The 16,705-nt window shown below is 38.0% G+C and overlaps 1 protein-coding gene across 11 annotated transcripts in view; it reads right to left on the bottom strand.

Annotated features, from left to right (window-relative positions):
- ANKS1B (ankyrin repeat and sterile alpha motif domain containing 1B) overlaps positions 1 to 16,705 on the bottom strand; it is a 1,022,908-nt gene that overhangs the window by 211,102 nt on the left and 795,101 nt on the right. The window lies entirely within an intron of this gene.

Here is a 16,705-nt window from a genome sequence, read left to right as displayed (position 1 = left end):
AGCAGCATTTGTGATACAGTAATGACCACATGCTGATGGGAACACTATTACTTGTCTTCCTAATACTGTTTTACCTTCTAGGTAACACATATGAAATGAATATCCAAGCTCCTTTCCCCGGGGGGTATTAATAATCATCACAGAAGGCTGTTTTTCTGAGCCCTATACACACATTGTATGAGACACAAAAATGGAAAGAAAAAAAAAACAAAACTCAAGACAATTTTTTTTTAATGTCACAGCTGTGTCATTGAAGGTCTTGGGCCCAGGGAAGTTTTAAGAGTAGAAACTTCCTTGTGTTAGAAAAGGTTTCATTTCATCTTGTCATTGAAAGAACCTAAGAAAAGGACATAAGAGTCTGGTTGTAAAAATCTAATTAACTATTGAGCTGTGTGATGTTCCCTAATAATTGAGTTAGTTGCATCAAAAACCATGAGGCACTTTCAAGTGTTGAAATGAAGGCTTCAAATTGATCACCTAAATTATATATATGCCTTCATCAAAATGCCTGGAAAACCGCCCAGGTCGGAGGCTGGTTAGCAGCATAGAACTGGCGGTTGCGGTGAGCACTGATTTATTTTCCTGTGTTAGCAGTTAGGCCTCACCAGAAGGGCAGAGGAGGGCATCCCCACACTCTGTCCCCTGTGGGCTGGGGGTGGGGTGGGCATGTTTGGGAGAACAGGAGGTGGCACCAGAGAGCTCAGCTCACAGCAGAAGGAAGGCAGTGCCGGTGGAAGCTGCATTCCAGAGACATTGAACAAGGAGAGAATCCGATTAAAACTGGGAAGCTGACACTGAAATGTCATCTCATAGGGCTTAGAGTAGAGCTGGGAGCATCACTTGGAAAGAGTTTTAAAAATGCTATTGTCCATCCGTTACCTCCAGACTGACTAAATGAGCGTCTCTGGGGCTGGGATCTGACAGTGATCTTTCCTAAAAAGCTCCGCGCCCTCAGCCTCCTGAGAATTCTAATGTAGCCAGAGGTTAAAAAAAAAAAAAGAAAGAAAATGCTTTGGACTGGTAGTTCTCAAAGTGTAGTCCCTAGACCATATCACCTGGGCATTTGCACACTCACAGGCCCTGCCCCAGACCTCCTGAAACGGAAAGTCTGTGGGTGGTGAGTTTTCGCAAGCCCTGTAGGAGAGTCTGATGGTTTGAGAACCACTGTTCTAGATAAGTCATGTCAGACCAAAAAAAAAATCAGGAAGGCAGGTAGGTTGAAGCGGCTGAGGTTGGAAGTCTACGGTAGTTCCCTATTGTACCCTATTTATTTATTTTTTGAGACAAAGTCTTGCTCTGTCACCCAGTCTAGAGTGTCATGGCATCAGCCTTGCTCACAGCAACATCAAACTCCTGGGCTCAAGTGATCCTCCTGCCTTAGCCTCTCCAATGAGTAGCTGAAACTACAGGTGCACACCACCACACCCAGCTAATTTTTCTATTTTTAGTAGAAATGGTAGACTTGCTCTTGCTCAGGCTGGTCTCGAACTCCTGAGCTCAAGCAATCCTCCAACCTCAGCCTCCCAGAGTGCTAGGATTATAGGCATGAGCCACCACGCCTCCTTTTGTACTTTAGAAAAGAATGAAAAACGCACATTACACATCCCCAACAGCCTCCGAGAGGGGAGGGGATCTAACTTTCCATCTTTATCTAGCTTAAACCTCTTACAAAGGAATCACAGAGCCTCTTGGTTCCAACTGGGTCATATGATTTGAAATAAAATGCAGAGACTAAGAATGGAAAGCCTCCTGACCACCAGAAAGGACAGCTGGCCCTTCTGTCTAGGAGGGAGGAGAGTAGGGAGGGGAAGGGCTTTTCAGACCAGGAAAGAATAACCTAAAAATAAAAAGAAAAGAGAATTATTAGAACTGAACTTTACTCTTCGCTTTTATTTCATGAAAACAATGTTTGGGCACAGTACCGGCATGTTAATAAAATTGAATAATGTCCCTCGCGCTAAGTTTTCAGTACGAGATGAGAACTGCATAAGAACATGTTCTAATGATGCGTTGGTTTTTCTCACAGTAACATCCAGCCCCCAGAACATTCTCTGGCAGCACCCACACTCTCCTGTCCTAGTGAATAAACTGGAACAGAGCCGAAAATGTGAAGAGCTGCTGCCGGGACAGACAGGCCTGTGGATGGGAGCCCGGCCCTGTTGCCGACTTAGGCTGGGAGGAAGGGGCAGCCTCTTGGCCTCTCCGGCCCTCAGTTTTCTCAAGTAGAAAATGACAGAAGCCACGCAGATGAACTGAACTTGTCAGAGTGATCTGCGCAGGACTGGGAAGATGGCCAGGTGCTGCAGCCGAGCAGGACAGCAGAAAATTGCACATGCTTATGGTGTCACCTTCTGGTAAATGGGCATAAGGATATGTAGCTAAACTGAAAAACTGGGAAGGTTAATTACCCTTTGTGGGCCGAACACTTTGGGGGCGGTTTTTTGGTTGTTTATTTTAATCCTTTTCCTCCTTACACTCACAGGCTCCGCAAAAATACTGGCTTTGCTAACCAATAATCAAAGTAAACAAAGTGAACCCTTCTATATGAATTATATCAATAAGTAAAGAACCTCAACCGAATCCCAGACGATTGATTTTGTGTGTGGGGGGGGAAAACCATCTCTCTTTTTTTTTTTTTTGCTTACTTTTAAGTTCATTTTATGAGAAAACAAATGCCCCATGGGATCATTATTTTAAACACAAATTGCATTTAAGAGGGTGTCTGGTAAACATTCGGGGGCTGTAAATTAGCTACTAATTTCGTCCGACTAAAGGCTATGAAATGCATTTCTGGGAACGACTGTGCACAGAGACATGACCCCCATGATTCAGAAGGCAGAATTCAGTGGGCTTAGACAGTGAAATGAATCCTGCGTGGTGTAGCTGTTATTACACTGAGGCTACTCGATGACCCAGGCTCATTCTATCGAACCACATAGCCATATTTCCTGGCTGTCCAAAAGATGAGATTTTGGGAAAGAAAATGAGAAGTAATGAGTCATTCACAGACACATAACTAGTGATTTGAAATTGGTGTTCAAACCGTCTGATCTTTCCATCTCCTCCTCTGTTCGGTCTCACTCCTGCCTCTGAAATTTTCCCAGGTACTATTTATTACTCTGCTCCCTTCAGTTATTGCTATGGTTAATTATTGCCCTCTGTTTCTCTGAGGTAGAGCTTTGCTTTCAAGACTGGTAACAACTCTTCTCGAGATATATTTATATTTTTCATTTCCTTATACAAGTTCCATCATTTCTTTCTTTCTTCATCACTATATTTTTCTTTAAGCATTTTATTTTTTTCACTTGTTGTACTTTCATGCTTTTGTTCTGGTCCTTCTTTTCCTCCATGACACCTCTTCCCAGCCTTAATGTTATTCTCTAGAATGCTATTAGATTTGCTGTCTGTTTCTTTGATTGACACAAGCAACCATAGCCCTGCGGACTTGCCAACACCAGGCTGGTTTGGCCTCGCACGGTTCCTGGCATCGAGCCGGCATTCAATCGCTATCTGTTCAATGACTGCCTAAGAAATGATACTGGCACTTTCTGGTATAATCTTAAGCAAAATTATAAACTAATAATTTCTACCCCTTTAAATGTGTGTCAACTTAAACTTTTCTCTACTGATTGAAAACAATCTGGCTCATGTGGATCAAAATTGAGGCTACATAGTATATAGGGCAAAAGTATGCCCAGATGTTAACATCTTATCCTCAGTGACTCTAACGCTGCTTGGCACAGAGGAGATGCCCCCACAATTTATAGGGAATGGCTAAGAATGGACTACGTCTATGTGTGACTCACAATCTGTCACCACTTCCTGAGAGGTTAACCATTATTGAGAAGACCCCATTTCTGGACATTCTGACAACTGCCACAGCTCAGCAGTATAAAGCTTCTTGATTTAAAGTCTATGGGCCTCTACCAGTTGGGTTTCATAGAGTCTGTTAACCCTCTGAAATTACATGTAATTTATGGGGAGAAAGTCTACCAATTTCCTAATATTCTCAAAGGGCAAATTTTAGAAACATGGTTTGTGCCACAAGTCTCTTCACTGTAAAAGCAATAAGGAAGTCCTGATAAACAAAGCCTTTAGTCAGGCAGACTTGGGTTGAAATCCTAACTCTGCCCCTTGCTGGCTTGGTGACCTTGGCTAAGTTTTAAAATCTCTCTTAGCTTCACTTTCCTTATTATGAAATGGGGATGATAATGACAAATCTCTAGACATAGTGGTGAAACTTGAACTTGAACCCAAATAATCTTTCTAGCTCTAAAGCCCAGGCTCTTAACATCTATCATGCTATCTTAATTAAGTGAGATAATTGATGTGAAAATGCCTGATGTGAGTAAATATTTGGTAAAGCAACAACAAAAAATATAGTTGTTAAAGTAACAGCAAAAAAGGGCAAAAACAAAAACAAACAAACAAAAAAACCCCACAATAAAAGCCACTCTACAAATTCCTCTTTGCCCTATTAAGGAATGTTGAAATTCAAAATGTATTTGTCACTGTGATTATAAAACCAACCCCAAAATTTAAGGAAAGAGAGTATAAACTGTTGTGAGGTTCAATACATATGGACTCAAGGGATTCTGAAGAGTCTAGGGTGAGCTGATGACATGGTTCTGACAGGGAATGGACAACCAGGCTCACTCAGCATTCAAATGAAGAGCTGTGTGAGTCTTCTATGCTTTATAGGTCCTGGTAGTGGATCATCTACTCCCATTCTGCTAGGATCCTGCAGGCGTCAGGATCCTGTGTTAGTGATGGTTGTCCCTGTGTCCGAACAAAAGGCTGAAGAAGAGACCTTCATGGAGATCCAGCTCTTGTTCACTTCCAGAAGAGTGATCTAGCAGCTCAATGGGGAGGATGCTTGAGTGGCTCCTTTTAGTAATTTCACGGCAGTTATAAACAGACATATGGCTCAAGTGTTAGCTATTTCATTGCATTGTTCTAATGCGTGACAAGTGACAGGAATTAGGTTTGCTTGTGTTGGAATAATCTTATTTGTTGCTTTTAACTTAAGCCTTTTACGGGTTTGACATGTGTTTTATTCATTGGGCTGGAGAATAAATGAATGATCCCATCTGTGTTCCTCAGAGCCACATCTGATCAGTTTTCATCAAGTGGCTACTCAGTGTCAGGTCCGTACATTATCTCATTTACCTCTCCTAACAATATGGTAAGGCTGACGGCATCATAATCTTCATTTATCAGATAAAGAAACAGAGGTTCAGAGAAGTCACCAGGTTGAGAACATTTCCCAGCCTCACACAGCTAATAAGTAGTGAAGCTAAGACATAAACCCAGGGCTTCTGATTACACTTTCTAATACTTTACTATGCTGTGCATTTATGTGACAGGATGGTATTTTTAAAATGGCATTCTGGCTGCCAGAAGGGGACCAAAATGGGTACTAAAGACAATATTATTATAAGTGGAAGTCTGGACTTGCCAAGAAATTCCTGTAATGTTACATAATAGGAAGACACTATTTAGCTTGATAGGGGTGTCTCAATATCATCTGCTTCTAGAATGCTGCATAGACACCTCTTGTGACCTGTTGAGGTGATACTAATGGAGTTTGGGTCACTTTCAGCATCTATAGGGAACAGGGAAAAACTGTTATGTGTTCAATACTGTTGCAAAATTATGGGGAAACCTGGATTTTATTGTTTTACTTTATAGAGCAAATGTCTGATCGCAAATAAAAGTTTAAAACCAACCTCAAAATTTCTTGACATCCACTATTTTTGGTTGGTAATGTGGATATCTGTGTAAAACACCCATGACTTGTATAGAGCAAAGTGAGAGGGAAATTAACTTTTATTGGATATCTAATGTTTACCACCTATGTTCACATACTTTGTCTCTAAATACTTGGGGAAATCCTATAAGATGAGTGTCATTAGACTCATTTTAGACCAAATACAATGCAAACAAATAAACATATTCAAATAAAATGCAAACAAATAAACATATTCAAAAGGTCTAGTAAAGTCGCACAGTTGAGATATGAGAAAGTTTGAAGGTTTGAACCCAGATCATGTTCTTGGTTTTCTATGATGCTGCCATAGCAGATGATATAAGCAGTACAGAAAATACACAAAGATTACAGTTTAAGGTATTTCCCTTTCTTGGGGCAGGTAACTGCAACTCAATATAAACCAGTTACAGTAGTACTTCCTTATCTGTGGTTTCACTTTCCAAGGTTTCAATTACCCGCGGTCCAAAATGGCCTAAAAATATTGCATGGAGAATTCCAGAAATAAACAATTCACAAGTTTTAAAATGCATGCAGTTCTGAGCAGCATGATGAAATCTCACACTGTCCTGCTCTGTCTCTCTGGGGATGTGAATCATCCCTTTGTCTGGCATATCCACACCGTCTACACTTAGTCACTTAGTAGCCGGCTCGGTTATCACATCAACTGTTGAGGTATTTCAGTGCTTGTGTGCAAGTAACCCATATTTTTACTTTTATTACAGTGTATTGTTATACTTGTTCTACTTTACTATTAGTGATTGTTGGTAATCTTGTGCCTAATTTATCAATTAAGCTTCATCATAGGTATAGAAAGAACATATAATAGAACATACAGGGTTCGATATTATCTATAGTTTCAGGCATCCACAGGGGGTCTTAGCATGAATCCCCGGTGGGTAAAGGGGGACTGCTGTATACAATGTCAGAGTTAGGGAGCCTTTATAGGTAATGTAGCTCAATCTTTGGTTTTACAGGTGAGGAGAATACACCTTGACTCTGAGTTCTTGGAAAAGTCAAGAAACTTGTCTAAGGTTATGGAGTTTAGTGGCGGAGGAAGGACAAGCATCAGTGTGTCTTAAATTCTGGCGCAGCACTGTCGTGTTATATCCATATGAGAACAGCTAAGAACAGGGCCTCAGAGCTACCCCACCCATACTCCAATTCTGGCTAGATGATTGGGGAAAGTTTCCCAACCCCTCTGGACTTCAGTTTCTCAACTGTAATAGGAAGATAATGGTACTTTGTTGTGTTGATTAAACGACTTAGTATCTGCATGTCAGTGCTTAGGTCAGTCCTTGCCCCGTAACAAATACTGAATAAGTATTTTTATTCTCACTTTGCCTCTCAAGACCCAAACCTAGTGTAGGAGAAACTTCTGGAGTGGTTGAATCAAAGGGGAAACAGTATAAATAGTACAAAAAGGCAAACTTTTAAAAAAGAGAACCATGAAGCAGCCCCCTATGGAGATGGTAGGGCAGGTCCACAACCCACAGAGTGAATCTCACGGGACTCAGCACTTAGGAATCCAGGAGGTTGGAGGAGCTGAAGTCCAGGTGGGTCTTACAGACTGATCTGAGACGGTGTTAACTCAGGAAGCCAAGGAGTATAAACCAGCAGTCACCTTGAACCAAGATAATCATTTTCCTTCCTCTTTGCCTTCTTTCCTGCTTTGCATTCACCAGACGTTTCCTGAATGACTACGATGTACCAAGCACACAGAATGAAGGCTCTACCCTCAGGAGCTTACTTTCTAGTGGGGGAGACAGAGAACAATGACACAAATATGTAACATAATATCATATGGTGATAAGTGCTATGCAGGGACAGAAAGTCATGGGGAGTGTTTTTGTTTTGTTTTGTTTTTTGGGTTTTAGGTGGAGTGGTGACAGGTGCCTCTTTGAGGAGATGACGTTTGAGCAAAGACCTGAATGAAGTGGAGAAATCAGCCATATGACTGTCCGGAGAAAGAATATTTAGTCTGAGATAAGAGCAAACACAAACCTGCTGTGGGAAAGAGCTGAGTGTGGTGTGTAGACCAGCAAGAGGGCCGGTGTGGTTGGGGCAGAAAGAGTAGGGAGTGCAGGTAGGGGCTAGATCGCCTAGTGTTTGTAGACTGAGGCAGGGACTGAACCATAGAGAAGCTTTATTTGCCCACCAAACTGTGTGCACTCCAGGGTCGTGCTGGGTAATTTATCCCCAATCCAAAGCATGTACTTGACAATTGCTTTTCATTAACAGTACAAATAGATGAAGGGTAGACACTTTAAAAAAGACTATAGATTAGCCAACTTCTGTGTGCCTGAAGTGAAAAATAATTATGGCAATGAGAAAAAAGAAGGAAAAACATTTGACATGCTCAGGAGATTGATATCATGTTGACATGTTGAACATATGACACTATCAGCTGGTGTTTAATCCAAGATGAAGAATTTATTCCTAAAGTCTGGGGGATGGGGAGGTAGGCTGGGCACTGAGACAGGGCAGGGATGAATTCAGATGGCCACTCCCTAGAACCATAATTATTGGGACTGGGAATGAGGAGTCAAGTGTAGACACTCTAGAGGACTCTGGGAAGGTCATTACTGGAGCCTGCTTGATTTTTTTCATTTGACTTCAGATAGAAGCAACAAAGAGATGGTGCCTAGGTTAACCCTTCTAGTGAAAGACATTCATCATAGGGAGCTTGGCCAGACAGAGGTTTCTGAGTCAAAGGAAAATCAACACCAAAAAGAGCCTGGCTAGGTGGTCTTGTTCTTTTGTAATTACAAAGATACTGACTGTTTACACCCACCGAACGGTAGGTGCTGGGATGGGAGAGGCTATATATTTAAGGTCTTATGTGAAGAAAACTCAGCGTCCAGAAGACACATTTCAGGGACAGAATGGAAAAGGTAGTTTATGTAAGTGCCACAAAATTTTACTAATAAAAAATGCACACAGCTCGGGAAAACATTTATTATCAAAATGGAAACATGGAAAGGCACATGCTAAATCATATTCACTTTGATAAACAATAGCAGAACAGGAATTGATAAAGGTTTGCAACTGAAAAACAATTACTCATGTGTAGTGTGAGATTTAAAAGCTTTTAAAAGATGTTTTTATTTTGTTTTGCCTGGAAATAGTTAGCTATTAGACCTACTAAGATATTTTCTTTTCATGTCAGGTATACAATGGCTTCAAAGTCAAGACAAGGTTGGATCGTGAGGAGACAAAGAAGTAGACTGACATTTCTCAAACAATCAATGAAAATTCATCAGTGTGTATGACCATCTTTAGCTGGCGATAATACAACGGAAATAAATAATGTAAACAAGAGAGGCAGCATCATTGGCTATTCATAGTATGCATTCACTGTTGCATAAATTCTAGAGGCAAAGGTTTAAAGGGAATGGAAATTATCAGCCCTGAATACTTGAAAATTCCAGCAGCTCAGAGAAGCATTTTGTATGCTTTCAGTGCCCCAAATGTAAAACTTGAAATTATTTTATTAAAAAAAAAATTGTTCAATCTTTTAAGAGATTTGCATTTCACTGCAAAGATGGAATATAGCATCCTTGGCTGAGTTATTTTCTATAGAAGTCAGCGCCATTTTGTGGTATATGATTAGCACATTCTAAAGGCAAAGATTCCAAAAAGTTTAAATTTAGTTGTGAAAACCTGAAGGCATTTATTCATTCATATATAAGCATGAAAATGGAAGCTTCATTTTCAATGTGCTTAAATGCCACATATTATAATGCAAATTCTATAAGATGTGATCACCAAACTCTGATTTTCCATTTAGAAATCAAATAAAAAAGAGGCTGGCCTATACTTAGCAAGTTAGTCAGATCTGATACCAAAAAATGGCTCTCATAGAACAAAGCACTTTTGCTTGGAGGAAAGTAAGATTTCATTCTGTATGGATATTCTGGATCAGTAGAGACCAGAGAATCAAAGTATAGAAATAAAGTGTTTTTGTCAATTTAAAACTTTTAGTTTTCTAAAATAAAATTCAGATATCTAAAACAGAAGTTTATACTTCATATTCATATAGTCAATAGACATTATTGGTAGCTGAAGAGAGAGACTGGGTGTGTGATGATTTAGAGACTGATGAAGATTCAATAATATTCGAGATATATTATAGCAGTAATTGATGAGCTCATCAAACTAGGTTGCATTACGGAATATGGGAGAGACATCAAATATATACAAAGAGCTTAAATTTCTACGCCAAGAAAAGTAGAGTCCTGTTTGTTTTAATCTATGTTTTTATAATTAAACATGATTTTTCATACACAGCATATATTAATATTAGAGTATTACTTTAAAAATTTTTTAAATCTAATTTTTGCCTTTTAATTGATATTGTATATAGTTACAGATATGGTTGAAATTAAATTTATTTAAACTTACTATTTGTTTTCTATTTATTCCATCTATTTTTGTTCCTTTTCCTCTGAGTTTCTACCTTCTTTTGGATTGTTTTAGCAGTCAATTTTATCTCCCCTATCGGTTTATTAGCTATACCTCTTCATTTTCTTATTTTTAGTTGTTGCCCAAAGGTTCAGTGTATGAATTTTAGTTCATCACAGTCTATCTTCAAATAATATACTAGTTAATGTATAACATGATCCTTTTAACATTCTCCCATTTTTCCTGCTATTGTGATCATATAATACATTTTACTTCTATGTGATTAAAAAAACTGATGATACATTATTATTTTTGCTTTAAATAGCCAAGTATCTTTTTTTTTTTTTTTTTTTTGAGACAGAGTCTCACTTTGTTGCCCAGGCTAGAGTGAGTGCCGTGGCGTCAGCCTGGCTCACAGCAACCTCAATCTCCGGGGCTCAGCGATCCTACTGCCTCAGCCTCCCGAGTAGCTGGGACTACAGGCATGCACCACCATGCCCGGCTAATTTTTTTGTATATATATTTTTAGTCGGTCAATTAATTTATTTCTATTTTTGGTAGAGACGGGGTCTCGCTCAGGCTGGTTTCGAACTCCTGACCTTGAGCAATCCGCCCGCCTTGGCCTCCTAAAGTGCTAGGATTACAGGCGTGAGCCACCATGACCGGCCATCTTTTGTTTTTTTTTTTTTTTTTTTTTGAGACAGAGTCTCATTCTGTTGCCTGGGCTAGAGTGCCATGGCATCAGCCTAGCTCACAGCAACCTCAAACTCCTGGGTTCAAGCAATCCTCCTGCCTCAGCCTCCAGAGTAACTGGGAGTATAGGCATGTACGACCATGCCAGGCTAATTTTATATATATATACATATATATATATATATATATATATATATAGTCTCTAAATAAAAAAAAGTATATATATATATATATATATTTTATTTTATTTTTTTGTCCAGCTAATTTGTTTCTATTTTTAGTAGAGACGGGGGTCTTGCTCTTGCTCAGGCTGGTCTCGAACTCCTGAACTCAAAGAATCAGCCCTCCTCAGCCTCCCAGAGTGCTAGGATTACAGGCGTAAGCTACCACTCCTGGCCCCATGTATCTTTTAAGTAAATTTTTAAAGTGAGAAAAAGTATTTTATATTTACCATTTATCCCCTTCATTTCTTTCTATGTGTAGATTTGAGTTTCTATCAAGCATTCATATTCTTTCTAGCAGAAGAACTTCCGTTAACATTTCTTATAGTGTACATCTGCTGGCAATGAATTAACTCAGATTTTGTTTGCCTAAAAAAGTTTTCTTTCATTTTTATTTTTGAAGGATATATTTTTTGAATAAAGGACTTAAATGAATAGTTTTTTCATTCAGTATTTTAAAGATGCTGTTTCACTGTCCTCTGGTTTTCATAGTTTATGACAAGAAGCTTGCAGAATGTATTATCTTTGTTCCTCTACATGTATGTGTCTTTTTTCTCTGGATTCTTTTAGGAGATTTTTAGCAATCCGATTATACTGTGACGGTGTGTAAGCTCCGTGTGTGTGTGTGTGTGTGTGTGTGTGTGTGTGTGTGTGTGTGTTCTATCCTGCTTTGGGTTTGTTGAATTTCTTGGGTCTGTGGATTTATAGATTTCATACCAAATTTAGAAAATTTAGTGGCCATTATTTTTTCAGATATTTCCCCCACTCATTTTTTAACATGTATATTTTCTCCAAATATATATATGTTAGACTGATATTATTCCACAGTTCACTTAGGCTCTGTTAAATTTTTCACCATTCTTGTTTTCACATAATTCATTTCTGATGATTCTATTGGTATGTCTTCAAGTTCATAGACATTTTTCTTTTATAGTGTCTAATCACTCTTAATCCATACAGTCAGATTTTCATGTCAGATATCATATTATTTTCACTTCTAGAGATCCCATTTCAGCTTTTAAAAAGTGTCTTTCATTTTTCTCATCATATTCATGCTTTCCTTTAAATACTTGCATGTAGTGATAAATAATAGATATTTTAACATCCTTGTCTGCTAGTTCCATTATCTCTGTCATTTCTGGGTCTGTTTCTACTTGAGGATTTTTCTCCTTGTAATGTCACATTTTCTTGCATCTTGTCTAGTACTTTTTTATAGGAGGCTGAATGCTATAAATGCTACATTATTGGTTGTCTGGGTCTTGACTTTCTTAAAAAGTATTTGTTTTTCTTTTAGCAGGAAGCCAAATTATTTGTTAATCAGTTTGATTACTTCAAATCCCTTTTAAAGCTCTGTTAGAGTGAGTCTAGAGTAGTCTTCTCTGCAGGTAGAGTTCAGCAGAATTCTACTATTAAAGCACCCCCTTTGGGGTTTCCACTTAATAACCCAGGTAATCATAGAGGACTTTCCATACTGTCTGGTCAGAGATCCAATGTCTTCCCACCCTGTGCAAGTTCTGGGAATTGCTCTTTTTTTCAAATCTCTGGTTTTTGTTTGTCTGGCTTATGGAGTTTCACTATACTCATGCATGGCCTAGTACTCAATGTATACTATGTAGTTTTTTTTGAGTTTTTTTTTCTGCATAGTCCTTTCCTTTCTAGATTTTTGCCCTGCAACTTCCAGCCTTAGTCTCCCCAAACTCTGATCTGTCTTCTGAGTCAGCAAGGAAATGAATCCAAGCCTTTTTGAGTTACTGTTACATCTGCTCATAAACCATAAACTGCCTCCAGGCAGAAACCTGGGGAAATTATAGAAATTACTTCATTTGTTTTCCTTCTCTCAGGAATCACTGTCCTATGCTGCCTGTGGTCCAATGTCAAAGAACAATTACATCATATCTTGCTCAGTTTTTAATGGGAGAGTATGGATATTGATACTCCATATGGCCAAAAGCCTAAATTCCTAATCTGTTTTAGATACTCTTAGATGAAAGAATTCCTACAGAAACCATGAGAATGTAAATGACTAATCATATTCTTTAAAAAAATCCCTATTCAGTTAATGTCTATTGTAATATTAAGTAAATGGATTTTGATAATATTTGTATCTTGTTAAAAGAGGCTACTTTAAAATAAAAGAGGCCACTTTAATCTGCTGAGATAATGAAATGAGTATCCCAAGGGAAGGAGTATCTGATATGAAATTCCAATTAATCATCAGTTATCAATTATTAATTAAATGGCTATTTCATGCAGGATACTGAATTGGGATCTAGATGCAGTAAGTTGTTGGTCATCATTTCACTCATTTTTGATAGATAAGTCTATTGTGTAATTATGAAAAAAAGAAGTTGGGTATTTCTAAGATCTAGCCACTGATATCCCTGGAATATGATATCAAACATGAATTGATACTTTAAAATGACTTTTATTATTTATTAGATACAAAAGGATATTTACAAAATATATGTAAAGTTAAAAGAAGTGCTTCTAAAACTTAAATGTGCAAACCTATCACCTGAGATTCTGATTCAGGTGTTCTCAGGTGTGGCTTGTTTCTGTGGTTCTAAAAAACATCCCAGGTGATGCCAATATTTCTGCTCTGCAGACTACCCTTTGAATAGGAAGAGTAAAAGTACTGATAATACAATGATCAGCTGTGCACCCACCACCAGTGTAAGAAAAAAAGAGCATCATTATTATCTCTGATATCCTCTGGGTGCCCTTTCTGATGGCAACGCCTTCCTTCCCTCTGAAGGATAACTACTCTTCTGAATTTTGTTTTTATCATCCTTTTGTCTTTCTTAATAATTTTACCGGATTTGCTTGTCTTTGAAATGTATATTTTTGCATTTAGCCTTTGCATATTTTTGAATGTATGAGCCTACTATAAATGGAATCATTTGCATATATTCTTTTTCCTTTTTTTGCACTGCATTATGTTCTTAAGGTGAGTTCATATTGTTGTGGGTAAACTTAGTTTGTGTAAACCTAGTTATTTTTACTGCTGTATGGAATTCCATTGTATGAATGCATACAATGTATTTTATTGTCGACAGACTTTGAAATTTCAATTTTATACTGCCATGAAAATTCTTGTGCAAGCTCTTGGTGCACATGCAATACTTAATCAGGTTATATACACAGATATTGAATTGCTGGTTCACAAATACACACATTTTAAACGTTAGTAGATAATGCAAAATTGTTTTTTAGAGTAGCTGTATTGATATGTATTGCCACCAACTGTGCGTAAATGTTCTGGGTTCCCTCTTCTGTATTGATTTTATATTGCTGCATAACAAATTGTCACATACTTATTGGCTTAAAACAACACCCATGATCATAGCTCTGTAGGTCAGAAGTCCAGGTGGTCTTGACTAGGTTCTCTGCTTGGGGTCTTGCCAGTCCAAAATCAAAGTTTTAGCCAGGCTGCACTCTTATCTGGAGGCTCTGTGGAAGAATCTTCTTCCAAGCTCGTTCAGCTTGTTGGCAAAATTCAGTTATTTTCAATTGTAGGATTGAAGTCCCATTTTCTTGCTGGCTGTTAGTTGCTAGGGACCACTCTCAGCTCTTAGAGACCACTCTCAGAGCCTTGTCCCAAGTCCCCTCCAATCATCAATGGAGAATCTCCTTCACATCAAATCCCTCTCATGCTTCAAATCTCTCTGAGTTGGAGAAAACTTAATTTATAAAGGCCTCATGTGATTAGATTAGGCACACCCAGGTAACCTCCTTTTTGCCATATAATGTACCATAATCACAAGAATAACACTAAGCATGATGGTTAGGAGGATAATCTATAGAATTCTGCCCCCATGATTCACTACTCTCCCATAGACAAAATATATTTATCACTTCCCAAGGCTCTCAATGATCTCATTCCATTACAGTATCAGTTCAAAGTCCAACATCCCATCAGTTCAGAGTCTAAAATCTCAATAATCTCAAAAGCAGATAGAATATAAAAGGAGCCCCCAATACGAAGTGATGTTGAAATTGAGTGGAGCAAAACTGGCTGAGGAAACTCCATTAAGTTTCAAGGCCTGAGAATAATCTTCCTTGAATCTAGGCTCTATTCTCTGGGCTCTTGATTCCACCCTCTGAGTCATCCTTTCTTTTTTACAAAGGATAGATGAATGTTTTATCATCTGCTTCCTGCATTAGAATTTGAGGAGGTGAAAAGCCTCCTTTCATTTTATACTCTCTCTGTCCCTTTTATTCAGCCAGTAGTATTTCTGTGGTATAATTTTCTCAAGAACTTCTTGGATCTCCTGAAGATGTCACAGTGATTCATTGCATTATACAGAAGACACACCCACAAATCTTTTTGAGACAATCCTTTCTCTATTTTTTGTCTTCTATTAAAATGGCTGAGGGGCAGCATCCTTAAGCTTCCTAGATGTTCTCTCATTTAACTGAGAAGGTCTATGAGAAAAGCCCTTAATCACCTGGAAGGGTATTTTGTGTGGTGAAATACTCTGGCATTTTAATCTTTCTGAGTTTTTAGCAAAGGGTTGTATAGTGCACATTCAGATTTTTCTCCATGCCACTTCTTTGGCAGCCATTTCTGACATTTAACCTATTTTTGTTATCTGGAGAGACTGAGGATTTTCAAAATCATCTACTCTGGTTTCTTTTTGTTTAAAAGTTCTTCCCTCAATTTCTGTGTCCCCCCTTCCCAATTTACTATAAGCAGCAAGAAGAAACCAGGCTGCAGCTTTAACCCTTTGCACTCGGATGTCGAGTGTGGATAATGTCGAGTGGATGATGAGAAAAAAAGCAAGCGAGTGCAAAGGGTTAACACTTTTCTTGGAAATCTCCTCAGCTATATATTCAAGTTCATTGTTTATAAATTCTGCTTTCCACATAATTTCACCATGCAACTTTGCTAACTATTTGGCCACTACATAAAAAGAATCTCCCTTCCTTTGTTTACAATAATACATTCTCATTTTTCCTGAGTCCTCACTGCCAGCATTCTTAAAGTCCAGATTTTTTACTTATCTATGTCTTTATATCTGAATGGGTTTTCTTGTAGACATATGTAGTTGAATCTGGCTTTTATTTATCCAATATGACAGACCCTGCCTTTTAAGACAGTATTTGGGCCATTTACATTTAATGTCATTATCAATATTTTGACTTTAGTTAATAAATCTTCTATTTTTTTATTCATCTGATTTGTTCTTGGCTCTCTTTTTCTGTCTTCCTGCATTTTTTGACAAGTATTTGCATGATTCCATTTTAATCTCTAGTATTAGATTATTAGTTATATGTTTTTGATTTATTATTTTTAGTGATGACTCAAGGGTTTACATTATGCATCTTAACTTACAGCATCTATCTTCAAATAATACATATTATTTCACATATAATGTAAAACCATTGTGACTTTCATTTCCTTCTTGTATCTTTTGTGATATAATTGTCATACATTTTATTTCTAATATGTCTAAACCTCTCAATAAATTATTCATATGTTTGCTTAAGACATTCAATTATTTTTTTAAAACAGTATAAGTAGGATATAATTCCTTCTCTATTTCTTTGTGCAATGCTTTTCATTTCCAGTGCTCTTCATTTCTTTATATAGATTACATTTTCTATCTAGTGCCATATT

This window comes from Microcebus murinus, chromosome 10, assembly GCF_040939455.1.
Source record: "Microcebus murinus isolate Inina chromosome 10, M.murinus_Inina_mat1.0, whole genome shotgun sequence".
Lineage (NCBI taxonomy): Eukaryota > Metazoa > Chordata > Mammalia > Primates > Cheirogaleidae > Microcebus > Microcebus murinus.
Note: the sequence above shows the minus strand (reverse complement) of the source record. Positions and strands in the feature narration are given on the sequence as shown.